Source organism: Ambystoma mexicanum, chromosome 8, assembly GCF_040938575.1.
Source record: "Ambystoma mexicanum isolate Mex_15411 chromosome 8, UKY_AmexF1_1, whole genome shotgun sequence".
Lineage (NCBI taxonomy): Eukaryota > Metazoa > Chordata > Amphibia > Caudata > Ambystomatidae > Ambystoma > Ambystoma mexicanum.
The window spans coordinates 67,876,237-67,890,796 of NC_090929.1; positions in this window are offsets into that span (position 1 = coordinate 67,876,237).

Below are 14,560 nucleotides of genomic sequence, written 5' to 3' on the forward strand. Positions count from 1 at the left end.
AGGTCCTCATATCCAAACTGTATGCCTCTTCCATCATGTTCCTGCATTGATGTATGCCTATTCCATCATGCCCCTGCATTACTGCATCTCTGGGTCCACATATCCATACTGTATGCCTATTCCATCATGCCTCTGCATTGCTGTATCTCTGGGTCCACATATCCATACTGTATGCCTATTCCATCATGTCCCTGCATTGATTTATGCCTATTCCATCATTCCCCTGCATTGCTGCATCTCTGGGTCCACATATCCATACTATATGCCTATTTCATCATGCCTCTGTATTGCTGTATCTCTGGGTCCAATATCCATACTGTATGCTTATTCCATAATGTTCCTGCTTTGCCAAGTGCCTATTCCATCATGCTTCTGCATTGCTGCATCTCTGTGTCCTCATAGCCATACTGTATGCCTATTCCATCATGCCTCTGCATTGCTGTATCTCTGTGTCCTACTATCCATACTGTATGCTTATTCCATAATGTCCCTACATTGCTGTATGCCTATTCCATCATGCCCCTGCATTGCTGTATCTCTGGGTCCTCATATTCATACTGTATGCCTATTCCATCTATCCTCTGCATTGCTGTATCTCTGTGTCCTCATATCCATACTGTATGCCTATTCCATCATGCCTCTGCATTGCTGTATCTCTGTGTCCTCATATCCATACTGTATGCCTATTCCATCATGTCTCTGCATTGCTGTATCTCTGTGTCCTCATATCCATACTGTATGCTTATTCCATAATGTTCCTGCTTTGCCAAGTGCCTATTCCATCATGCTTCTGCATTGCTGTATCCCTAGGTCCTCATATCCATACTGTATGCCTATTCCATCATGCCTCTGCATTGCTGTATCTCTGTGGCCTCATATCCATCCATACTGTATGCTTATTCCATAATGTCCCTGGATTGCTGTATGCCTATTCCATCATGTCCCTGCATTGATGCATGCCTCTTCCATCATGCCCCTGCATTGCTGCATCTCTAGGTCCTCATATCCAAACTGCATGCCTCTTCCATCATGTTCCTGCATTGACGTATGCCTATTCCATCATGCCCCATGCATTACTGCATCTCTGGGTCCACATATCCATACTGTATGCCTATTCCATCATGCCTCTGCATTGCTGTATCTCTGGGTCCACATATCCATACTGTATGCCTATTCCATCATGTCCCTGCATTGATTTATGCCTATTCCATCATTCCCCTGCATTGCTGCATCTCTGGGTCCACATATCCATACTATATGCCTATTTCATCATGCCTCTGTATTGCTGTATCTCTGGGTCCACATATCCATACTGTATGCCTATTCCATAATGTCCCTGCATTGATGTATGCCTATTCCATCAGGCCCCTGCATTGCTGCATCTCTGGGTCGACATATCCATACTGTATGCCTATTCCATCATGTCGCTGCATTGATGTATGCCTATTCCATCATGCCCCTGCATTGCTGCATCTCTGGGTCCACAAATCCATACTGTATGCCTATTTCATCATGCCTCTGCATTACTGTATCTCTGGGTCCACATATCCATACTGTATGCCTATTCCATCATGTCCCTGCATTGATGTATGCCTCTTCCATCATGCCCCTGCATTGCTGCATCTCTGAGTCCACATATCCATACTGTATTCCTATTCCATCATGTCCCTGCATTTCTGGGTCCACATATCCATACTGTGTGCCTCTTGCACCAGAAACCTGCATTACTGTATCTCTGGGTCATCATAGCCATACTGTATGCCTATTCCATCATGTACCTGCATTGCTGTATCTCGGGGCCCTCATAGCCATACTGTATGCCTTTTCCACCATGTCCCTGCATTTCTGGGTCCTCATATGCATACTGTATGCCTATTCCATCATGCCCCTGCATTGCTGTATCTCTGGGCCCTCATAGCCATACTGTACGCCTATTCCATCATGTCCCTGCATTTCTGGGTCCTCATATGCATACTGTATGCCTATTCCATCATGCCCCTGCATTGCTGTATCTCTGGGTCCTCATATACATACTGTATGCCTATTGCTTCATGCCCCTGCATTGCTGTATCTCTGGGCCCTCATAGCCATACTGTGTGCCTATTCAATCATGCTCCTGCATTACTTTATCTCTGGGTCCTCATAGCCATACTGTGTGCCTATTCCATCATGCCCCTGCATCGCTGCATCTCTGGGTCCTCATATCCATACTGTATGCCTATTCCATTATGTCCCTGCATTGCTGTATCTCTGGGCATCGTACACATACTGTAAGCCTATTCCTTCATTCCCCTGCATTGCTGTATCTCTGGGTCCCCATTTGCATACTGTATGCCTATTCCAGCATGTCCTTGCATTGCTGTATCTCTGGGTCCTCATATGCATACTGTATGCCTATTCCATCATGTCCCTGCATTGCTATATCTCTGGGTCCTCATATCCATACGGTATGCGTATTCCATCATGCCCCTGCATTGCTGTATCTCTGGATCCTAATATGCATACAGTATGTCTATTCCATCATGTCCCTGCATTGCTGTATCTCTGGGCCCTCATATCCATACTCTATGCCTATTCCATCATGTCCCTGCATTGCTGCATCTCTGGGTCCTCATAGTCATACTGTATGCATATTTCATCATGCCCCTGCATTACTGCATCTTGGGTCCACATATCCATACTGTGTGCCTCTTCCATCAGGCCCCTGCATTACTGTATCTCTGAGTCATCATAGCCATACTGTATGCCTATTCCATCATGCCCCTGTATTGCTGTATGCCTATTCCATCATGCCCCTGTATTGCTATATCTCTAGGTCCTCATAGCCATACTCTATGCCTATTCCATCATGTCCCTGCATTGCTGTATGCCTCTTCCATCATGTCCCTGCATTGCTGCATCTCTGGGTCCTCATAGCCATACTGTATGCCTATTCCACCATGCCCCTGCATTACGGCATCTTGGGTCCACATATCCATACTGTGTGGCTCTTCCATCTGGCCCTGCATTACTGTATCGCTGAGTCATCATAGCCATACTGTATGCCTATTCCATCATGCCCCTGTATTGCTGCATCTTTGGTCCTAATATCCATACTGTATGCCTATTCCATCATTCCCCTGCATTGCTGTATGCCTATTCCATCATGCCCCTGTATTGCTATATCTCTGGGTCCTCATAGTCATACTCTATGCCTATTCCATCATGTCCCTGCATTGCTGTATGCCTCTTCCATCAGGCCCCTGCATTGCTATATCTCTGGGTCCTCATAGCCATACTTTATGCCTATTCCATCATGTTCCTGCATTGCTGCATTTCCGGGTCTTCATATCCATACTGTATGCCTATTCCATCGTGCCCCTGCATTGCTGTATCTCCGAGTCATCATAGCCATGCTGTATGCCTATTCCATCATTCCCCTGCATTGCTGCATCTCTGGGTCCTCATATCCATACTGCATGCCTATTCCATCGTGCCCCTGCATTGCTGTATCTCTGAGTCATCATAGCCATACTGTATGCCTATTCCATCATTCCCCTGCATTACTGCATCTCTGGGTCCTCATAGCCATACTATATGCCTATTCCATCATGCCCCTGCATTGCTGCATCTCTGGGTCCACATATCCATACTGTATGCCTATTCAAGCATGTCCCTGCATTGCTGTATCTCTGGGTCCTCATATCCACGCAGTATACCTATTCCATCATGCCCCTGCATTGCTGTATCTCTGGGTCCTCATATCCACATTGTATGCCTATTCAAGCATGTCCCTGTATTGCTGCATCTCTGGGTCCTCATATCCACACAGTATGCTTATTCCATCATGTCCCTGCATTGCTGTATCTCTGGGTCCTCATAGCCATACTGTATGCCTATTTCATCAAGTCCCTGCATTGCTGTATCTCTGGGTCCTTATATACACAAAGTATGCCCATTCTATCATGTCCCTGCATTGCTGTATCTCTGGGTCCTCATAGCCATACTGTGTGCCTATTTCATCAAGTCCCTGCATTGCTGTATCCCTGGGTCCTCATATCCACACAGTATGCCTCTTCCATCAGGTCCCTGCATTTCTGCATCTCTGGGTCCACATCTCCATACTGTATGCCTATCCCATCATGTCCCTGCATGTCTTCATCTCTGAGTCCTCATATCCATACTGTATGCCTATTCCATCATGTACTTGCATTGATGTATGCCTATTCCATCATGCTCCTGCATTGCTGTATGCCTATTCCATCAGCCCATGCATTGCTGTATCTCTGGGTCCACATATCCATACTGTATGCCTATTCCATCATGCCCCTGCATTGCTGTTTCTCTGGGTTCTCATATTCATATGGTATGCCTATTCCATCATGCCTCTGCATTGCTGTATCTCTGTGTCCTCATATCCATACTGTATGTGTATTCCATCATGTCCCTGCATTGCTGAATCTCTGGGTCTTCATACCCATACTCTATGCCTATCCCATCATGTCCCTGCATTGCTGTATGCCCCTTCCATGAGGTCCCCGCATTGCTGCATCTCTGGGTCCACATCTCCATACTGTATGCCTATCCCATCATGCCCCTGCATTTCTGCATCTTTGGGTCCTCATATCCATACTGCATGCCTATTCCATCATGTCCATGCATTGATGTATGCCTATTCCATCATGCCCCTGCATTGCTGTATGCCTATTCAATTCAGCCCCTGCATTGCTGTATCTCTGGGTCCACATATCCATACTGTATGCTTGTTCCATATTGTCCCTGCATTACTGTATGCATATTCCATCATGCCCCTGCATTGCTGCATCTCTGGGTCCACATATCCATACTGTATGCCTATTTCATCATGCCTCTGCATTGTTGTATATCTGGGTCCACATATCCATACTGTATGCCTATTCCATCATGTCCCTGCATTTCTGTATCTCTGAGTCCACATATCCATACTGTATGCCTATTCCATCATGTCCCTGCATTGATGTATGCCTATTCCATCATACCCTGCATTGCTGCATCTCTGGGTCCACATATCTTTACTGTATGCCTCTTCCATCATGTTCCTGCATTGCTGTATCTCTATGTCCTCATATCCATACTGTATGCTTATTCCATGTCCCTGCATTGCTGTATGCCTATTCTATCATGCCCCTGCATTGCTGTATCTCTGGGTCCTCATATCCATACTGTATCCCTATTCCATCATGCCACTGCATTGCTGCATCTCTGTGTCCTCATATCCATACAGTGTGCCTATTTCATCATGCCTCTGCATTGCTGTATCTCTTTGTCCTCATATCCGTACTGTATGCCTATTCCATCATGTCCCTGCATTGATGTATGCCTATTCTATCATGCCCCTGCATTGCTGTATCTCTGGGTCTTCATATTCATACTGTATGCCTATTCCATCATGCCTCTGCATTGCTGTATTTCTGTGTCCTCATATCCATACTGTATGCCTATTCCATCATGCCTCTGCATTGCTGTATCTCTGTGTCCTCATATCCATACTGTATGCTTATTCCATAATGTACCTGCTTTGCCAAATGCCTATTCCATCATGCCTCTGCATTGCTGTATCCCCAGGTCCTCATATCCATACTGTATGCCTATTCCATCATGCCTCTGCATTGCTGCATCTCTGTGTCCTCATATCCATACAGTACGCCTATTCCATCAGGCCTCTGCATTGCTGTATCTCTGTGTCCTACTATCCATACTGTATGCTTATTCCATAATGTCCCTACATTGCTGTATGCCTATTCCATCATGCCCCTGCATTGCTGTATCTCTGGGTCCTCATATTCATACTGTATGCCTATTCCATCATGCCTCTGCATTGCTGTATCTCTGTGTCCTCATATCCATACTGTATGCCTATTCCAACATGCCTCTGCATTGCTGTATCTCTGTGTCCTCATATCCATACTGTATGCCTATTCCATCATGCCTCTGCATTGCTGTATCTCTGTGTCCTACTATCCATACTGTATGCTTATTCCATAATGTCCCTACATTGCTGTATGCCTATTCCATCATGCCCCTGCATTGCTGTATCTCTGGGTCCTCATATTCATACTGTATGCCTATTCCATCATGCCTCTGCATTGCTGTATCTCTGTGTCCTCATATCCATACTGTATGCCTATTCCAACATGCCTCTGCATTGCTGTATCTCTGTGTCCTCATATCCATACTGTATGCTTATTCCATAATGTTCCTGCTTTGCCAAATGCCTATTCCATCATGCCTCTGCATTGCTGTATCCCCAGGTCCTCATATCCATACTGTATGCCTATTCCATCATGCCTCTGCATTGCTGTATCTCTGTGGCCTCATATCCATCCATACTGTATGCTTATTCCATAATGTCCCTGCATTGCTGTATGCCTATCCCATCATATCCCTGCATTGATGTATGCCTCTTCCATCATGCCCCTGCATTGCTGCATCTCTAGGTCCTCATATCCAAACTGTATGCCTCTTCCATCATGTTCCTGCATTGATGTATGCCTATTCCATCATGCCCCTGCATTACTGCATCTCTGGGTCCACATATCCATACTGTATGCCTATTCCATCATGCCTCTGCATTGCTGTATCTCTGGGTCCACATATCCATACTGTATGCCTATTCCATCATGTCCCTGCATTGATTTATGCCTATTCCATCATTCCACTGCATTGCTGCATCTCTGGGTCCACATATCCATACTATATGCCTATTTCATCATGCCTCTGTATTGCTGTATCTCTGGGTCCACATATCCATACTGTAAGCTTATTCCATCATGTCCCTGCATTGATGTATGCCTATTCCATCATGCCCCTGCATTGCTGTATCTCTGGGTCGACATATCCATACTGTATGCCTATTCCATCATGTCCCTGCATTGATGTATGCCTATTCCATCATGCCCCTGCATTGCTGCATCTCTGGGTCCACATATCCATACTGTATGCCTATTTCATCATGCCTCTGCATTGCTGTATCTCTGGGTCCTCATATCCATACTGTATGCCTATTACATCATGCCCCTGCATTGATGTATGACTATTCCATCATACCCCTGCATTGCTGCATCTCTGGGTCCACATATCTATACTGTATGCCTCTTCCATCATGTTCCTGCATTGCTGTATCTCTGTGTCCTCATATCCATACTGTATGCTTATTCCATAATGTCCCTGCATTGCTGTATGCCTATTCCATCATGCCCCTGCATTGCTGTATCTCTGGGTCCTTATATTCATACGGTATGCCTATTCCATCATGTCCCTGCATTGCTGTATCTCTGGGTCCTCATATCCATACTGTATGCCTATTCCATCATGCCTCTGCATTGCTGCATCTCTGTGTCCTCATATCCATACAGTATGCCTATTGCATCATGCCACTGCATTGCTGTATCTCTGTGTCCTACTATCCATACTGTATGCTTATTCCATGATGTCCCTACATTGCTGTATGCCTATTCCATCATGCCCCTGCATTGCTGTATCTCTGGGTCCTCATATTCATACTGTATGCCTATTCCATCATGCCTCTGCATTGCTGTATCTCTGTGTCCTCATATCCATACTGTATGCCTATTCCATCATGCCTCTGCATTGCTGTATCTCTGTGTCCTCATATCCATACTGTATGCTTATTCCAAAATGTTCCTGCTTTGCCAAATGCCTATTCCATCATGCCTCTGCATTGCTGTATCCCTAGGTCCTCATATCCATACTGTATGCCTATTCCATCATGCCTCTGCATTGCTGTATCTCTGTGGCCTCATATCAATCCATACTGTATGCTTATTACATAATGTCCCTGCATTGCTGTATGCCTCTTCCATCATGTTCCTGCATTGATGTATGCCTATTCCATCATGCCCCTGCATTACTGCATCTCTGGGTCCACATATCCATACTGTATGCCTATTCCATCATGCCTCTGCATTTCTGTATCTCTGGGTCCACATATCCATACTGTATGCCTATTCCATCATGAACCTGCATTGATTTATGCCTATTTCATCATTCCCCTGCATTGCTGCATCTCTGGGTCCACATGACCATACTATATGCCTATTTCATCATGCCTCTGTATTGCTGTACCTCTGGGTCCACATATCCATACTGTATGCCTATTCCATCATGTCCCTGCATTGATGTATGCCCATTCCATCATGCCCCTGCATCGCTGCATCTCTGGGTCGACATATCCATACGGTGTGCCTATTCCATCATGTCCCTGCATTGATGTATGCCTATTCCATCATGCCCCTGCATTGCTGCATCTCTGGGTCCACATATCCATAAAGTATGCCTATTCCATCATGTCCCTGCATTGATGTATGCCTATTCCATCATACCCCTGCATTGCTGCATCTTTGGGTCCACATATCTATACTGTATGCCTCTTCCATCATGTTCCTGCATTGCTGTATCTCTATGTCCTCATATCCATACTGTATGCTTATTCCATGTCCCTGCATTGCTGTATGCCTATTCTATCATGCCCCTGCATTGCTGTATCTCTGGGTCCTCATATTCATCCGGTATGCATATTCCATCATGTCCCTGCATTGTTGTATCTCTGGGTCCTCATATCCATACTGTATGCCTATTCCATCATGCCTCTGCATTGCTGCATCTCTGTGTCCTCATATCCATACAGTGTGCTATTCCATCATGCCTCTGCATTGCTGTATCTCTTTGTCCTCATATCCATACTGTATGCCTATTCCATCATGTCCCTGCATTGATGTATGCCTATTCCATCATACCCCTGCATTGCTGCATCTCTGGGTCCACATATCTATACTGTATGCCTATTCCATCATGCCTCTGCATTGCTGTATCTCTGTGTCCTCATATCCATACTGTATGCCTATTCCATCATGCCTCTGCATTGCTGTATCTCTGTGTCCTCATATCCATACTGTATGCTTATTCCATAATGTTCCTGCTTTGCCAAGTGCCTATTCACTCATGCCTCTGCATTGCTGTATCCCTAGGTCCTCATATCCATACGGTATGCCTATTCCATCATGTTCCTGCATTGATGTATGCCTATTCCATCATGCCCCTGCATTACTGCATCTCTGGGTCCACATATCCATACCGTATGCCTATTCCATCATGCCTCTGCATTGCTGTATCTTTGGGTCCACATATTCATACTGTATGCCTATTCCATCATGTCCCTGCATTGATTTATGCCTATTCCATCATTCCCCGGCATTGCTGCATCTCTGGGTCCACATATCCATAATATATGCCTATTTCATCATGCCTCTGTATTGCTGTATCTCTGGGTCCACATATCCATACTGTATGCCTATTCCATCATGTCCCTGCATTGATGTATGCCTAGTCCATCATGCCCCTGCATTGCTGCATCTCTGGTTGACATATCCATACTGTATGCCTATTCCATCATGTCCCTGCATTGATGTATGCCTATTCCATCATGCCCCTGCATTGCTGCATCTCTGGGTCCCCATATCCATACTGTATGCCTATTTCATCATGCCTCTGCATTGCTGTATCTCTGGGTCCACATATCCATACTTTATGCCTATTCCATCATGTCCCTGCATTGATGTATGCCTATTCCATCATGCCCCTGCATTGCTGCATCTCTGGGTCCACATATCCATACTGTATTCCTATTCCATCATGTCCCTGCATTGATGTATGCCTCTTCCATCAGGCCCCTGCATTGCTGCATCTCTGGGTCATCATAGCCATACTGTATGCCTATTCCATCATGTACCTGCATTGCTGCATCTCTGGGTCCTCATATCCATACTGTACGCCTATTCCATCATGTCCCTGCATTTCTCGGTCCTCATATGCATACTGTATGCCCATTCCATCATGCCCCTGCATTGCTGTATCTCTGGGTCCTCATATACATACTGTATGCCTATTCCTTCATGCCCCTGCATTGCTGTATCTCTGGGCCCTCATATCCATACTGTGTGCCTATTCAATCATGCCCCTGCATTACTTTATCTCTGGGTCCTCATAGCCATACTGTGTGCCTATTCCATCATGCCCCTGCATCGCTGCATCTCTGGGTCCTCATATCCACATTGTATGCCTATTCAAGCATGTCCCTGTATTGCTGCATCTCTGGGTCCTCATATCCACACAGTATGCTTATTCCATCATGTCCCTGCATTGCTGTATCTCTGGGTCCTCATAGCCATACTGTATGCCTATTTCATCAAGTCCCTGCATTGCTGTATCTCTGGGTCCTTATATACACAAAGTATGCCCATTCTATCATGTCCCTGCATTGCTGTATCTCTGGGTCCTCATAGCCATACTGTATGCCTATTTCATCAAGTCCCTGCATTGCTGTATCCCTGGGTCCTCATATCCACACAGTATGCCTCTTCCATCAGGTCCCTGCATTTCTTCATCTCTGGGTCCACATCTCCATACTGTATGCCTATCCCATCATGTCCCTGCATTGCTGTATTTCTGTGTCCTCATATCCATACTGTATGCCTATTCCATCATGCCTCTGCATTGCTGTATCTCTGTGTCCTCATATCCATACTGTATGCTTATTCCATAATGTTCCTGCTTTGCCAAATGCCTATTCCATCATGCCTCTGCATTGCTGTATCCCCAGGTCCTCATATCCATACTGTATGCCTATTCCATCATGCCTCTGCATTGCTGCATCTCTGTGTCCTCATATCCATACAGTACGCCTATTCCATCAGGCCTCTGCATTGCTGTATCTCTGTGTCCTACTATCCATACTGTATGCTTATTCCATAATGTCCCTACATTGCTGTATGCCTATTCCATCATGCCCCTGCATTGCTGTATCTCTGGGTCCTCATATTCATACTGTATGCCTATTCCATCATGCCTCTGCATTGCTGTATCTCTGTGTCCTCATATCCATACTGTATGCCTATTCCAACATGCCTCTGCATTGCTGTATCTCTGTGTCCTCATATCCATACTGTATGCCTATTCCATCATGCCTCTGCATTGCTGTATCTCTGTGTCCTACTATCCATACTGTATGCTTATTCCATAATGTCCCTACATTGCTGTATGCCTATTCCATCATGCCCCTGCATTGCTGTATCTCTGGGTCCTCATATTCATACTGTATGCCTATTCCATCATGCCTCTGCATTGCTGTATCTCTGTGTCCTCATATCCATACTGTATGCCTATTCCAACATGCCTCTGCATTGCTGTATCTCTGTGTCCTCATATCCATACTGTATGCTTATTCCATAATGTTCCTGCTTTGCCAAATGCCTATTCCATCATGCCTCTGCATTGCTGTATCCCCAGCTCCTCATATCCATACTGTATGCCTATTCCATCATGCCTCTGCATTGCTGTATCTCTGTGGCCTCATATCCATCCATACTGTATGCTTATTCCATAATGTCCCTGCATTGCTGTATGCCTATTCCATCATATCCCTGCATTGATGTATGCCTCTTCCATCATGCCCCTGCATTGCTGCATCTCTAGGTCCTCATATCCAAACTGTATGCCTCTTCCATCATGTTCCTGCATTGATGTATGCCTATTCCATCATGCCCCTGCATTACTGCATCTCTGGGTCCACATATCCATACTGTATGCCTGTTCCATCATGCCTCTGCATTGCTGTATCTCTGGGTCCACATATCCATACTGTATGCCTATTCCATCATGTCCCTGCATTGATTTATGCCTATTCCATCATTCCACTGCATTGCTGCATCTCTGGGTCCACATATCCATACTATATGCCTATTTCATCATGCCTCTGTATTGCTGTATCTCTGGGTCCACATATCCATACTGTAAACTTATTCCATCATGTCCCTGCATTGATGTATGCCTATTCCATCATGCCCCTGCATTGCTGTATCTCTGGGTCGACATATCCATACTGTATGCCTATTCCATCATGTCCCTGCATTGATGTATGCCTATTCCATCATGCCCCTGCATTGCTGCATCTCTGGGTCCACATATCCATACTGTATGCCTATTTCATCATGCCTCTGCATTGCTGTATCTCTGGGTCCTCATATCCATACTGTATGCCTATTACATCATGCCCCTGCATTGATGTATGACTATTCCATCATACCCCTGCATTGCTGCATCTCTGGGTCCACATATCTATACTGTATGCCTCTTCCATCATGTTCCTGCATTGCTGTATCTCTGTGTCCTCATATCCATACTGTATGCTTATTCCATAATGTCCCTGCATTGCTGTATGCCTATTCCATCATGCCCCTGCATTGCTGTATCTCTGGGTCCTTATATTCATACGGTATGCCTATTCCATCATGTCCCTGCATTGCTGTATCTCTGGGTCCTCATATCCATACTGTATGCCTATTCCATCATGCCTCTGCATTGCTGCATCTCTGTGTCCTCATATCCATACAGTATGCCTATTCCATCATGCCACTGCATTGCTGTATCTCTGTGTCCTACTATCCATACTGTATGCTTATTCCATGATGTCCCTACATTGCTGTATGCCTATTCCATCATGCCCCTGCATTGCTGTATCTCTGGGTCCTCATATTCATACTGTATGCCTATTCCATCATGCCTCTGCATTGCTGTATCTCTGTGTCCTCATATCCATACTGTATGCCTATTCCATCATGCCTCTGCATTGCTGTATCTCTGTGTCCTCATATCCATACTGTATGCTTATTCCATAATGTTCCTGCTTTGCCAAATGCCTATTCCATCATGCCTCTGCATTGCTGTATCCCTAGGTCCTCATATCCATACTGTATGCCTATTCCATCATGCCTCTGCATTGCTGTATCTCTGTGGCCTCATATCAATCCATACTGTATGCTTATTACATAATGTCCCTGCATTGCTGTATGCCTCTTCCATCATGTTCCTGCATTGATGTATGCCTATTCCATCATGCCCCTGCATTACTGCATCTCTGGGTCCACATATCCATACTGTATGCCTATTCCATCATGCCTCTGCATTTCTGTATCTCTGGGTCCACATATCCATACTGTATGCCTATTCCATCATGAACCTGCATTGATTTATGCCTATTTCATCATTCCCCTGCATTGCTGCATCTCTGGGTCCACATGACCATACTATATGCCTATTTCATCATGCCTCTGTATTGCTGTACCTCTGGGTCCACATATCCATACTGTATGCCTATTCCATCATGTCCCTGCATTGATGTATGCCCATTCCATCATGCCCCTGCATCGCTGCATCTCTGGGTCGACATATCCATACGGTGTGCCTATTCCATCATGTCCCTGCATTGATGTATGCCTATTCCATCATGCCCCTGCATTGCTGCATCTCTGGGTCCACATATCCATAAAGTATGCCTATTCCATCATGTCCCTGCATTGATGTATGCCTATTCCATCATACCCCTGCATTGCTGCATCTTTGGGTCCACATATCTATACTGTATGCCTCTTCCATCATGTTCCTGCATTGCTGTATCTCTATGTCCTCATATCCATACTGTATGCTTATTCCATGTCCCTGCATTGCTGTATGCCTATTCTATCATGCCCCTGCATTGCTGTATCTCTGGGTCCTCATATTCATCCGGTATGCATATTCCATCATGTCCCTGCATTGTTGTATCTCTGGGTCCTCATATCCATACTGTATGCCTATTCCATCATGCCTCTGCATTGCTGCATCTCTGTGTCCTCATATCCATACAGTGTGCTATTCCATCATGCCTCTGCATTGCTGTATCTCTTTGTCCTCATATCCATACTGTATGCCTATTCCATCATGTCCCTGCATTGATGTATGCCTATTCCATCATACCCCTGCATTGCTGCATCTCTGGGTCCAATTATCCATAAAGTATGCCTATTCCATCATGTCCCTGCATTGATGTATGCCCATTCCATCATGCCCCTGCATCGCTGCATCTCTGGGTCGACATATCCATACGGTGTGCCTATTCCATCATGTCCCTGCATTGATGTATGCCTATTCCATCATGCCCCTGCATTGCTGCATCTCTGGGTCCAATTATCCATAAAGTATGCCTATTCCATCATGTCCCTGCATTGATGTATGCCTATTCCATCATACCCCTGCATTGCTGCATCTTTGGGTCCACATATCTATACTGTATGCCTCTTCCATCATGTTCCTGCATTGCTGTATCTCTATGTCCTCATATCCATACTGTATGCTTATTCCATGTCCCTGCATTGCTGTATGCCTATTCTATCATGCCCCTGCATTGCTGTATCTCTGGGTCCTCATATTCATCCGGTATGCATATTCCATCATGTCCCTGCATTGTTGTATCTCTGGGTCCTCATATCCATACTGTATGCCTATTCTATCATGCCTCTGCATTGCTGCATCTCTGTGTCCTCATATCCATACAGTGTGCTATTCCATCATGCCTCTGCATTGCTGTATCTCTTTGTCCTCATATCCATACTGTATGCCTATTCCATCATGTCCCTGCATTGATGTATGCCTATTCCATCATACCCCTGCATTGCTGCATCTCTGGGTCCACATATCTATACTGTATGCC